Below are 14,786 nucleotides of genomic sequence, written 5' to 3'. Positions count from 1 at the left end.
TTCACCCGTTGGCTGCAATGGTGGGTTTTCTCACTGAATCGTCCGCATCCCACCTCACTAATTATGCAGCCAGCGGAAACACATCATCTTGCTGGCGGGCAGCCTCTGAATCGTCCACCACGCCGTTACCTCACCGTTTCTTCACTCCGGGTGCCATATCTAAACTGTGGCCGCACACACAGTTCTCAGTGCTTGCAGCCCAGGAATGCATCAGTACAGACATGGCCCTGAAAGCCAGAAGAGCTCAATGACCCATCACTGGAATGCCTTTTGGAGGCCCACTGTGATGTCTTCCATCTACACTCTGGGTGCAGGAGGTCCAGCAATGTCACCACTCCAGCTTGGGAGGCGGTGGCAGTAGTGATCAGTGCCAATGCTGCACAGAAGAGGTTGGCCACCCAGTGCAGAAAGAGGGTGAGTACTCACATCCATGCCACCAGGAATTTACCGAAGAACACTTAAAATCTCCAGGCAGACATGACTGCTAAGCATATTAAGAGTTGACGATTACCAGGTGAATATTGCACAGCCTTGAGAGTCAGGTTGAAGACACAAGAAGGACATAAAATAGATTACTTGTACTCCCCTCTCACATAGGGAAGGGGCAGATGGTTTTAGCTTAGATATGGGAAGGCATACAATGGACAAAGAGGGGGCTTTAATGAAACACAAGCAGTCTTGAGTTGTGAGAACCAAGGTCTTTGTGTACATGTTTTAATTTTGATTGGATCATATAATTATGTTTACATCCTTTGGAATAATTGGTTAGCAGAATCACATAATTATGTACTCAATAGGATAGTTTTAACATGGCACCTGTGTGTCAGTTACCAATTGGATGTATTCAAATGTACTCAAATGTATTATGATAAGAAAAAGTACAAAAGTAATGAAATGTAATCAATCCAAGGGCTGGGTCTTCATTCTTAGGAATGATTGTGGCTCCCTTGTATATGCTTGAATAAAACCAGTTAAAGGAAGCTTGAAGCCTGAGTCTCTGTGGTTGCTGCATGATCGGGGATTGTAACTTCTCCTCTTCAACGGACCTATGTGGTAGTTGCTGGATTGGAGGGGGTACCTTCTTCACAACCATCTCTAAACTCACACAATTACAATCCTATCACACGTTTTTTGGCATCTCACTCACTGCCAGCTCAAGGAACATCACGACTCACTTTCTGACATACACCCTCACATCTCCATCTGGCCTCATCTCCTCTGGAGACTACCTCCTCAGACCTCACCATTTTGAGGCCACTTGCACAGATCAACATGTGCCTCCGCAAACACCCCTCTTCCCCAATACAGCCCTCGCCCTGCAGCCTCCTCCCTTGCCCGAGGCCACTTCTCCCCCTTCCCCAAGCTTGCCCTCACCCTGCAGCCATTAAAAAACCCATGAGCCCCCCTAAAAGTGATGTGGTTCTGCCTGCGAAGTCTGAGGCTGATGACTGTGAGTGCTATTCGAAACAAGGTAGGCAAACGAACCTCGAAGTCCCGAGCGAAGTGCACGTCGGTAATGCACAGTTGTGAAACATGTCAGCGTGACCCGGATGATCCAACATCAGGGGGATGATTCCAGCAGGCAAGGATTATAATCAGATGCTAAATATTGAAATTAGGCTCCCGACATGCTGCAGCAGGAAACGCAGCCCGCCGTTGATGGGTGGAAGGGACGATCGCAAATTGGGTTTTACGATGACGGTAAAACCGATTTTTGTGATCTCCTGATATTTTCCACTCCTGCCCATTCTGACGCCCACCGCAAATGAGAGTGGATGATTCTGCCCATAGTTACTTTCTTACCTTTCTTTCTTACTTAAAGGTTTTGCTCACAGCACTTTTGCCAAGAGCTTACTTGCTACACTTTGGAAGTTTTTTGAATCTTATTAGGATGGGTGATGCCTTGGCTGCCTTAGATTGGGCCTTGGATGAGAAGCAATATGCCCAGAACCACAACAACACAGCACTGTTGAGAAATTTATAGCAGGGAGTAGGGGGAGGAGCAGCAGAGGAATGAAGTTCACAGGAGGTACTATGGTGTGCACAGAAAGAAGCTGAGTTTTCTAGGCATGGCGGAGCAGCAATGCTTCAGGAGGCTCAGGTTGTCTCATCAGGTGGTGACAGATAACTACCACCTTCTAAAAAACGAACCTATTCCCTGCTGAACTTTTTTTATTGTTTAATCTTTCATGGGATATGGGCATCACTGGCAAGGACAGCACTTGTTGCCCATAGTTCCCTAATTGCCCTTGCTAAGCCATTTCAGAGAGCATTTAGACTCTGTAGCATATAGGCCAGACCAAGTAAAGGATAGCAGATTTCCTTCCCTAAAGACATTAGTGAACCAAATGTGTTTTCACAACAGCCAATAATAGCTGTTATGGTGATCACCACTGAAATTAGCTTATTCTGGGTTTATTAATTGAATTCAATTCCAACTAGCTGGTGCAGTGGAATTTGAACACATGCCCTCAGAGTTTTAGCCTAGGCCTCTGAATTACTAGCCCAGTGATACTACCACTACACCACCATCAGCCTTAGTGTTCATAGGCTGCCAGTGACCACTTAAGTCATCACTACCCTCAACCTTTTTTCTTCCCGATCTTTCTATGGCCCTGCTGACATATCCTGAATCTTTCAGTTGGCAGCTCACAAATGCATATGACAGAGAAATGATGGGTTATTTGCCAGGGCTGGCAATTATGTGAACTTTGCCTGTAGTGACGCCAGAGTGGATGAGCAGATGCTCAGGTTAGCTTCTCAGCATGGCTTCCAAAGGTGCAAAGTATCATCGAATGCACTTACAATGCAATCTAGACCTTCCCAGGTCAACTAGGCATATTCATGTGCCCGAAGGGCTTCCACTCCAGCAATATAGAGCTGGTGTGCAATTGTAAGAAGGTTTTTCTGTCCTGTGTGTAGGATTCCCAGGCAGATGCCACGATGTTTTTGTCCTCCAGAAGTCCAAGCTCCCTGATGTCTTTGGATCTGGAAGGACACAATGGGTGGAATTGCCCGTGCCCACTGGCGTCGGGCGTGTTCGGTGGCATGAGTGGACAATATGGCGAGAAAGCCAAAAATCGGTTTCACGACATCGTCAAACCACTTTGCTTTCGTCAGCTCAGCCTGTCGATTGCGACTTGTATTTCCCACCATTGGACAGCAGGGACCTCATTGTAATACATCAGCATATCATTAAAAGGCTAGCCTGCCGAACTCATCCCCCCATGCTGGATTGTCCGCGCAGGTCAGCATGATTGTACGCCAACATGTTTCACAACAGAATATAAAAGGTGTGCACTTGGTGGGCTGCACTTTGAGGGAAACTCGGAGATGAGTGCACAGTAACGTTGCAGAGCACTTGCAAGGGTCGCCTGTTGGATTTCAATGCATTTGAGGTGCGTTGTCGGAGGGGCAAAATTGCCCTACGGTTGAAGGTAGTGCTCAAGCATGTGCTGGGTGGGGGAGGGGGGTGGATGAGGGAAGCGGCCATGCATTAGGGAAACCTTATATAAAGTGACCATTCCTCTGCAGCTGAGACAGTTCAAGCACAGCCATTGATATGATTGGAGTCGGGCTTCTAGCTTCTCTGCCCACTCAAGTAATGCAGAGGCATCAAAGTGCCACCAAGTGCTCCAGAGCTTTTTACCCCCCGGGCACAGCCCACAAACTAATGAATGTTTTAGTGGACTGCAGAGCAGTTGGACGACTGGCCGTTGCTAAAGCTGGCCGTGGAGCAGTCACTGGTGGAGGCGCTCACAGCCCCTTGCAATATCAGCATGAAGGTTTGGACCAATCTCCCAAATGGTTCAAGCTAACAGTGCAGTCTTGCAGAGTGGTTTAGGAGAATGCCTGTGCCTGAGCTGAGAGCACAGCATGCAGTCCAGTGGGCAAAGCTGCGGCCAATCGGTCAGATGGTGAAGCGGAGGAAGGCGGAATTTCAGGTAGCCATGCAGTGCACTAATCTCTGGCCATTAAAGTGGTGACCAACTTTCTCTGGGATGCATTAAGGGACCTTCAGACTTAACCACGAGAAGTTCTTAGTACACCCATGCTAATCCACACGTCTCTCTCTTTCATCCTGCAGGAGTACAACATCAGGATCATGGAGCCTGGGGAGCTAGCTGTATATCTTGTGGCCTACAGAGACTGAAGACGATGGAGAAGAGAGCGACTGAGGCGCCTGACTGCACAGAGGGAGGAGCAGCACCCTCTGGAATAAGAGGTGGCTGGGGCTGCAGAACATGCCACCAAAGAGGCACACTGAGCCGTAGCTGATTGGCGCCTAGCCAGACCCAGGGTCTACAGGTGGCACCTTTCATTACTGCAGATGACCAAGAACCAGTGTCGCGGAAGACTGTGCATGTCTAAGGGAACTGATTGATCACATCTGCCAGCTACTGCTGGCAGTATTTGTCGCCAGGGGGACATGGAGGGCATCCACTGCCAGTGGCTGTGAAAGTGACAGCAGTGCTCAATTTCTACATCAGTGGCTCCTTTCAGGGCTCCACAGGTGACCTCTGTGGGATAGCACAAGCCTCCACCCACAAAGGCATCCACCAGCTACAAGGGCACACAACTTTGTGCATTTCGTCCAGGATCAGGACAGCCAGGGAGCAAGAGTGATAGGATTTGCCCAGATCTCAGGTTTCCCACAGGTGCAGGGTGCCATTGACTACACTCAGATCTCCATCACGACACACAGTCCAACTATGTCAAGTGTAAGGGATTCCATTTGCTGAACATACAGCTGGTGTGCGACCACCACAAGCACATCCTGCAGGTCTGCGTATGGTGTCCAGGGAGTGTGCACAACTCCTACATTCTCAGTTGGTCACAGATCCCTAACGTCTTCCAGGGTCCACATAGGCTGTAGGGCTGGCTCCTTGGGGACAAAGGCTACCCGCAAAGGACGTGGCTGATGACACCCGTGCAGTGGCCTCAGGCTGCAGCAGAGCGACGGTATAACCAGGCTCATGCTGCAACTCGCAACTTGGTGGAGCAGACCATCAGCTGAAAATTAGGTTCCAGTACCCGGACCAGTCTGGTTGTTGCCCTGCAATATAGTCCACAAAGGGTGTCACACATCATCATCGCCTGTTGTGCCCTTTACAACCTGGCACTGCAATGGGGAGTGGAGCTGGCTGGGTAGGAGATGCAGGAGCTGGAGGTCTCTTCCGATGAGGAGGACGTCAACAGTGACAAGGGTGACGAGGTTCTTGAAGGCAAGGAAGCCGTCAATGAGGTCCTGGCACTGGTCAGATGAGGCAGGCATGCTTGGGAGGCCCTCATATCTGCTAGATTTGTGGAGGATCATGACAACATGCAGTGAAGAGACACCATAGATTCTCACATTGCATCTATAAATGTTTGACTCCAGGTTGGCTGACTACAGCGCACACATCCTCTGTGAGAATGCTCCTGTCATGAAGACACAGTGGAGGCCCCAATTGTTGCTCGATTGCAGGAGGATGATGACGACATGCAGTGAGGAAACTCCATAGATCTTCACATAGCCTCTGAGAATGTCTGACCCCTGTCTGGCTGAGGGCAGCTCGCTTGCACTCTGTGATCCTGGTCATTTCATAGAGACGCAGCCATGAAACTTTATTGGCATCTGATTCTTTGTCTGCCTTCAGCACCTGACCCCTTCAGGAGCATGGTGTCACTGGTCACAGATGCTGAAGAGATGGGGCCCAACCCCACCTTAAAGGTGCCGAGAGCAGAGAGAATGACAGAACTCTGTGATGCCTGCCCATGACATTCTGGCAGCAAAGACAAGCAGCATCGAGGTGCAGGCATCCGTAATGTTTCCAGGGAGTAAGAGGCCAGATCATCACTTTGGTCAGAAGGCTGCACAAAGCACAAGGAAAAGGCCCTGGACTGAGACACCTGCCTTTATCTTGTACAGGAAGGTTTCACATCTGAGTGTCAAGAACACTGCTCATCAGAACAAGGAGCCATAGGCAGGAAAACATTCTTGGAGTTTATTGACAAGAGTGAACATTATGTATAAGTGATTGTGCCCAGGCTTGTAATTACATCTTCCTAACCTCCCTAACTCTGCCTCTACGTCTTGGTGCTCCCTGGACACCCACAGCGGAGGTGGAGGCAGCCTGCTGATTGCTACACCCTGACTGTGATGACCTTGACAGGCGTCCTCTGGAGGGCCGAGACCTGAAGTGCCCCAGCCTGCTTATAGGGGCCTGCTGTGTGGCAGTGGCACCCTCATCAAGCTGTGGAGCTGGAGTTGCTGGGGTCACAGGAAAAGGGGATTCAGATGGGCCAGACACTCTCAGAGTCACCTGGATGGATGGCCCTGGTGCGTGAACATGCTGATCCTCCTCCCTATGGGTGCCCAAGGCTGACTCCTTGAGGAGAAGGGGTAGCTGGAGTGAGATTGAGCTGCCCGCACCCCTCTCGTGTACACGCTGTTGGAGGCCAACTAAGGCGTCAGTGATCGAGTTGAGCCCGCGCAGCAGTGACAACCTGGACCAAGTTCTCCACGGTGGCCGCCATCCTACCAGTGTTGACCTCGGTGCATTGGCATGCCAGTGCTATCACCTCAGACTGAAGGTGGACCGATTCCTCCATCATGCCTTGCAATCTGAGGAGTGCAGCGGGCATCCCTTCCTGATGTTCCCAAGCTTGTCTTTGCAGCTCCAGCTTGACCAAGTCAAGAGGCTCGTCATCTGACTCAGGGTCTGCAAATTTCTGGCCCCAGCAGTCCTCCAAGTGCCGGGCACCTGGGAAATCCCTGCCACCACCTGCTGTAGATCAGAAAGTGCGATGTACTCACCAGATTGTGACCCCGAGGTTACTCTAAAGCTAGGTCCCACTGAGGAGTGTATCTCTGCCCTGGTGGAGGGTGTGGGTGAGCACTGTGACGGGACTTCAAGGTGAGTGCCATCAGATTCCTCTTCAGAGGTTTCTTCAGGGCTTGATTGGAGGCCTTGGGTCTTGGAATCTGTCGGCTGTTTCCCAGATTTGCCTGTGGAAGCAAGGAGAGATAATTAGTGCATGGCAGTGGCCTGTGAAACAGGACACATCACTCACAACGTGATTGTCTGATGAATATTGCACTGCTGGATCCTCATTTGGTAGAGCACAGCCGACCTCACCATCAGCACAGGAATAGTCCAGATCCTCGCCGGCTAGCTGGATGGCTTCGTTTTCAAAGACTGTGAGGACCTTGATTTCAGGCATTCCTCCTTCAGTTCACAACCTCGCCCTCTTGTTCTATGCCAGCTTCTCCTTCATGGATAGAGATGGAGAGTGTAAGCAGGACACCTGCCAGGCCAGATGATAACCATGCCTGGCATGTGTGGGTGGTGAGTGGTCCCATGGACGAGATGAGGACAATGAAGGTGTGTGTGAGAGAGGAGAATGGTGATGTCCCTTGAACTGGCAGTGAGTGAGGGTCCTGTGAGTGTGTGATGGGTTTGTGAGTGTGTGAGTTGCGAGTGATGAGAAGAGTAGAACGGAGGAAATCCTTCATCCTCTTGTGTCACTGTGTAGCTGTCCTCTTTTTCAGGGTGTTGGCACTGATCAGCACTGCAACCGCCTCCCAAGCCGGATTTGTGATATTGCTGCCCATCCTGCAGCCAGAGAGGGGGTAGAGGACATCATGGCAAGCCTCCGCTGCATTCAAGAGGCACTTGGGAAATGTGTCTTTGAACCTGGGGGCTGCAGCCTTTTTGCCTTTCGGGGCCATCTAGTCTTCCATGCAGCGGTCATGGGCTGGAAGCACTGAGAGGTGTACACGCAACTAGATTTTAACTATGGCACCTAGCGTGATGAAGCAGCGAGGTAATGGTGTGGCGGGTGGAGGAGAGCGCACCCACCATCAAAATGGCATGTTTCCTGGGAATGCATAATTAATGAGACGGGTTTGGGATGTATGGCATGAAAAGCCATCATTGCAGCCAGCGGGTAAAATGCTCTTTGTTCTGATCACTACCGCACTTGGTGCATATCTCAGATGATTCTGCCCAAGGTATGGCTGCTAGGAGACAAAGGATACTCACTTCAACTGATGGTACCTGTCAGAAATCAAAGCCCAACAGCGCTACAATGAATGCCACAAAAAATGATAGGACAAACCATCAGCATGCTAAAGATGCAGTTCAGGTGCCTTGATAAATCTGACGGCACCCTTCAGTACCTATCGGTCAGGGTGTCCAGAAGATCCATAGCATGTCATAGTGTTCTGCACAACATTGTACAGCAATGAGCTTTGGACTTGCAGGAGGACTTGCAGAGTGCAGATTCTCTGTAGATGATTCCGAGGAGGGAGACAAGGAGAAGGAAGGTGACAGGAAATGCACCACCAGGTCCTCACATTGCAGCCGGGATTCTTTTATTAATGCAAGGCTCCCTTGGGTTGCACCAATGGACCAATGTCAGAACCATTTGCAATCGACACTCTTCCCAACTACCAGCTCATCCAATGTCACTGGCACAAAGCAATCCGTCAACCAACCACCCTGTGCACATCTCCCTCATTGCTCCCTGTCGATTTATATACTCTCATGTATTATCAAGCAAATCAAAAGGCGACATGTCACCCAACAAACAAGATTGGGCAAGGTGGGAAAGTGGGCCAAAGTAATACAATTTAGATGATTTCTTCTAAAGTACTAAAAATTGACAACATAACATTTTTGCATGCACCTACAAAGCTTTATTCTTCCTTTCCCTAGCAGTCTTAAATGGCACAACTCCTATGACTTCAACAGAGTTATAGATAGTCTACTCAAGTTCCTGCCTTGACTGCTGAAATGCTCTTGGTTGCGTCCTCTCAGTTTTGGAGCCCATAAGAGCCCTGCCAATGATTGTTCCATCTGTACCTGTGCAGGAGCAAACTGGGCCATCAAATCACAGGGCAGCATGTTGCACACTGACTGAGAGGAACCAGTGAGTGAAAACTGAAAGTGCTTTGAGTGATGTTTCCATTTGCATGTCCCCTTTCACAATCATCCATAAGAAATAGGAGTGGGAGTAGGTTTTTTGGCCCCTTGAGCCTATTCAGCCATTCAATAAGACCATGACTGATCTGATTCTGGCCTTAACTTCACTTTCCTGTCTTGGGCCCCATAACCCTCGTTTTCTTTGTCAATCAAAAATCTGTCTAATTCAGCCTTGAATATATTTAATGACCAAACCTCCACTGCTTGCTGGGGAAGAAACTTGCAAAGACTACTGCTGAGTGAAGAAATTCCTCCTCATCTCCATGTTAAATGGGAAACCCCTTATCTTTATACTGTGTCCCCTAGTTCGAGATTCCCCCACATTCTAGAAACATCCTCTCATGCATCTACCCTGTCAAGCTCCACCAGAATTTTATACATTTCAGTAAGGTCACCTCCCATTCTTCTAAACTCCAGAGTTTATAGGCCAAGCCTGCTCAACCTTTCCTCATAAGACAACCCCTTCATCCCAGGAATCAGCCTAGAAAACCTTCTCTAAACTGCTTCCAAAGCAACTATATCCTTCCTTAAGTAAGGAGACCAAAACTGCATAGAATACTCCAGGTGCGGTCTCACCAATGACCTGTATAGTTGTAGCAAGACTTCTCTAATTTTATATTCCATTCCTTGCAATAAAGGCCAACATTCCATGTGCCTTCCTAATTATTTGCTGTGCTTGCATGCTAACTTTGCATGATTCATTTACAAGGACACCCAAAACCCTCTTTACTGCAGTGTTCTGCACGTCTCTTCATTTAAACAATATTCTGCTTTTCTATTCTTCCTGCCACATTTTCCCACATTATACTCAATCTGCCAAATTTTTGTCCACTCACTTAACTTATCTATATCCCTTTGCAGACTCTCTGTATCTTCCTCACAACTTGCTTTTCTACCTTTCTTTGTAACATCAGCAAATTTGGCTCGAATACAGTTGGTCCCTTCACTCTAGTCATTGATTGTAAATAGATGTGGCCCTAGCATTGACCCCTGCGACACTTCGCTAGTTATAGTTTGAAAAACTGAAAATCATGCATTTATCCCAGTGCTTGGGGGTTGGGGTGGTGGGGGTTGGGGTTTATAGAGATTTCAAGAATTAGAAACCTGGCTTGCAGGGTGACTGAATTAGGCGGGAGGTGACACTTCGATATCCTGAAGTGGGTGGTTGAAATTCGGAGATTTAGTCAGCATTGAGTTTCTGGTGTGTCAATCTTCACCCTGTCCTGTGGTGGGTTCCTTTTCATGATACATTTGCATGCCATGAATACCCATTAGTGTAAAACTTTTTAAAATTACATCCTACCTTCAAGGTAAAGTCAGTGGTGCATTAGAATCTCATGGCATCTGGTCACATTCAAGTGTAATAATTTCCTTACATGGCTTAATGGGCTCCATCTTGTGCTCGAGTTGACCTTTGAAATGGAGCAGTCAAATGAACTCCCTTTCCTTGACACACTTGTTGATAAATCTGCCAGTGGGTTCTCTACCATGCTCTAGCGCAAGCCTACCTTCACTGGTCGATATGCATGTTGGGATTCTTATAGTTCCATGGGCTATAAGGTTAGCCTTATTGGCAACCTCATAAATAAGGCCCAAGTCATTTGCTTCCCATGCAAGTTTGATGCTGAAATTGGGCACATTAAAGGCATCTTGTCAGATAATGGCTATCCTAATCAGATCATTTCACACTGTAGATCACGCAAACTCATGAACAGACCTAAGGCCATCACTTTCCGCCCTGAAAATTGCTCAGTCTACTTAGATTACCCTGGAAGGACAAGGTATCTCAAAATTTGAGCAACAGGTATGCTGCTACTATGCAATAGCAAATGAGTGGTATTCACCACTAACAGGATGCTGCCGTCAAGCCAAAAAAATGTTCTGCCTATCATACAAATGAATAATGTGATGCTAGGTAAGTAGGCCATACGTTCCAAAGGCTGGCGGATCATATCAAACAGCATATCCCTTCCGCTGTTTGCAACAGGCAAGGTACAGACCGTACCCAACCAGCCTGTGCTTGCAAAACTCAAGACACAGAGTCTAACATTAGATGTGATTCCACGATTAAGAGTTCTTTAGCAAATGTTGTCCAATGTGCTAAGAATTACACTGACAATCAATTTAAGATTGTCAGTTGGGCTCGTAGTGTGGAGCATTTGCATGTACTGGAAGGGACATATATTAATACACACAGGGTCCTGTTCTTTGAGAACAGAAGGAACATGTACAGACATCACACCTGTTTCAACTAAGCAAAATAAGTTACAGCCATTTGCTGATTTATTCTTCAGGGCAATGCCTTGACCAATCAGAGTCAAGCTGGCTGGTTTAAATTTCAAACAATGATTGGTAGTTAACTGTCAGTCGCCATTAACTGGTGCAATGGCTCTACCAATCAGAGTCCACCTGCCAACCAATCAGCATTCTCTTCTCATATGATATAAATTGCTGTTCTGTTTACATTTGATATTCTTGCAAATTGTCCTGACGAGTGCAAGGTGAAAAGCTTCGATAGGAAAGTCTCTTTTTTCAGCAATACTCAAGTTCTGTACAATCAAGCGACTATTTTTCTCTTTTTATTTCTTTTAGTCATCCTTTTATTTTCCTAAACTTTTCCCAATCTTTTGGCATACCACTAATCTTTTTTTAACTTCCTTAGTTAGCCACGGATGGTGCATCCTTCTTGTGGAGTCTTTCTTTGTCAGTGGAATATATCTTTGTTGAGAGTTATGAAATATCTCCTTTAATGTCTGCCACTGCTTCTCTGCCATCTTACCTTTTAACCTATTTACCCAGTTCACTTTAGCCAACTGTGTCTTCATATTCTTGTAATTGTCATTATTTAAGCTTAAGACACTAATTTCAGTTTCAAATTTCTCACCCTTAAACTGAATGTGAAATTCTATCATGTTGTGATCACTCTTACATAGGGGATTCTTTACTATGAGGTTATTTATTAACTCTGTCTCATTACACACTACCAGGTCTAAAATAGCCTATTCTCTAGTTGGTTAAAAAACATATTGTTCTAAGAAACTGTCCTGAATACACTCTTATGAGCTCATCTTCTATCTTTACTAATTTGATTCATCCAATTTATATGAAGATTAAAATCACCCATGATTATTGCAGTACCTTTCTTACAAGCCCCATTATTTCTTGATTTATACTCTGTCCAACAGTGTAGCTACTGTCAGGGGGCCTGTAAACCATTCCCACCAGTTACTTCTTTCCTTTGCTGTTTCTTATCTCCACCCAAACTGATTTTACATTTTGATCCTCCGAAGCAAGATAATTTCTTACTACTGTACTGATCTCATTGTTGATTAGCAAAGCTACTCCACCTCTTTTTCCTTTCTCCCTCTCCTTCCAAAATTGTCAAATACCCTTGAATATTCAGAATAACCCTCTCATGGGTGAGCTGCACTTCACTGCTAGGACTCTTCTGACAAACAGCTCAATGCAGATCAGTGTGGTTCTGCAAGACACATGCTAAGGCCTCTGTCATCCTATTCAAGGAGCCAGACATGTTGTCACCCAGAGTGTGCATGGCTGAGGTCAAGGCCAGCATGAACTCATTTGATTGGAGCATTTGATATTCCATGGAATTGGCCACTATATCCATGCAAGGCATCATGACAATGCCCTGGAACATCAACCCACTCACACTTAAAGTGGACACCTCGATCCCTCTGCAACTGGGATCAGTGTGTTTGGAAGGCCTATTGGTACACTGCTCATTCTCTAATGCTTCTCAATGATTATCCTAAACATTGGGTATAGCATTTGCATCCAGGAGAGCAAAGCTTAGAGAAGCTTGCATTCTCTGACGCAAACTCTTCACCACAGTTCCTGCCACCAATGTATGCTCTTGCTCTCTTGTGAAGTGTGAGCTACCAGTTGAAAGCCCAACTATCTGTCTAACTGATCCACTGAACAGTGAGTAACTGAACTGGTGCCTGGCAAGCATGAGCCTTGTGATGGTGCACCCTCAGGATGAATCAGCTCCTCTAAGTATTATTGTCCTCAAGATTCATGAGCTCTTGCTGCATGTGTGAAGGTCCTCAGAGAGAAAAAATTAAGTAGTACTGACAAGATAAAAATTGTGCAACCTAGTAATACGAAGGCGATTTTATTTCACTTGCTGTTGAAATCAAGTCAATATTCGCTGCAGCAGAGGGGGGTGGTCAATACAACAGCCTTATAAACAAGAACCTTTGTTGACTTGTAAAGGTCCCTATTGTCAAAGACACATTGGTGCAGCTTGAAGAAAGCAGCGCTGGCACAGTTGAGTCAGTGTTGGACTTCTTCTTTGATGGTCGTCCCCTAGGAGAGGTGACTGCTGAGATAAGGCAAGTGCTGCACATACTCCAGAGCCACCCTATCTATGTGGATGGCGCGGGGAATGCTCAGCTGTCCCGGAGAAGCTCGGTGAAGGATTTGTACCTTGGCGATGTTTAAGGACAGGCCAAGCCTCTTATACGAGGTGTTGAAGAGGTCCTTTACATGTCCTGTACAGAGTAAGCCATCACATAGCAGTCATCCACAAACTGAAGTATATGAAGTGATGATAAAGTAGGCTTGGCTAGGCAAAAAAAGGGAGTGGGGTGATGTGCCCAACAGGACAATGGCAAGTGTGTAACTGTACTCACCTTTCCTCACTAGGTAGGATATTAAAGTTCTTCTGCACTGAAACAGGAGAGCAGGAGAGTATCATAATGTTCTTGCTGCTGACCTCCTGGGCTACCAACAGCTACTCATTTTTTGTGGAGCCTAGCATATTACTAGGTTGCAAAATTTTTATCTTGTCAGTACTACTTAATTTTTTCTCTCTGAGGACCTTCACAATGTAATATTTCCAAGTTTGCTGATAACACGAAACTTGGTGGGAATGTGAATGGTGCGGAGGATGTTAAGAGGTTTCAAGGCAATTTAGATAAGTTGAGTGAGTGGGCAAATAAATGGCAGATGCATTATAAAGTAGATAATTGTGAAGTTATCCACTTCCGTAGGAAAAACAGAATGGCAGAGTATTATTTAAATGGTGATAAATTGGGAAATGTTGATGTACAAAGGGACCTTGTATACCAATCACTGAAAGCAATCATGCTAGTGCAGCAAGCAGTTAGGAAGGCAAATGGTATGTTGGCCTTCATTACGAGAGGACTTGAGTACAGGAGCAAAGGTGTCTTACTGGAGCTGCACAGGGCCTTAGTAGACCACACCCAGAGTATTGTGTGCAATTTTGGTCTCCTTACCTAAGAAAGGATAAACTTGCCAGAGAGGGAGAGCAGCGAGGATTCACCAGACTGATTTGTAGGATGGCAGGATTGTCATATGACAAGACATTTGGCCGAGTAGGCCTGTATTCACTGGAGTTCAGAAGAATGAGAGGGGATCTCATTGAAAAATATAAAATTCTGACAGGATTGGACAGACTGAATGCAGGGATGATGTTTCCTCTGGGTGGGGGGAGGTCTTGAACAAGGGGTAACAGTCTCAGGATACGGGGTAGGCCATTTAGGACTGAGCTGAGGAGAAACTTCTTCACTCAAAGGGTGGTGAACCTGTGGAATTCTTTACCACAGAAGGCTGTGGAGGACAAGTCACCATATTTAAGAAGGAAAAAATAAATTTCTAGGCTATAACGGCGTCAAGGGGTATGAGGTGAGCGTTGGAGTATGGTGTTAAGATAGAGGATCAGCCATGGTTGTATTGAATGGCAAAGCAGGCTCAAAGGGCCAAATGACATACTCCTGCTCTTATTTTCTATGGTTCAATATTTTTTCTTCCCTATATTTGGAAGGGTATCTC

The sequence above is a fragment of the Carcharodon carcharias genome, chromosome 14 (genome assembly GCF_017639515.1).
Source record: "Carcharodon carcharias isolate sCarCar2 chromosome 14, sCarCar2.pri, whole genome shotgun sequence".
NCBI classification, from domain to species: Eukaryota; Metazoa; Chordata; class Chondrichthyes; order Lamniformes; family Lamnidae; genus Carcharodon; species Carcharodon carcharias.
The sequence above is the reverse complement of the archived record's forward strand: the minus strand, read 5'-3'. Positions refer to the sequence as shown.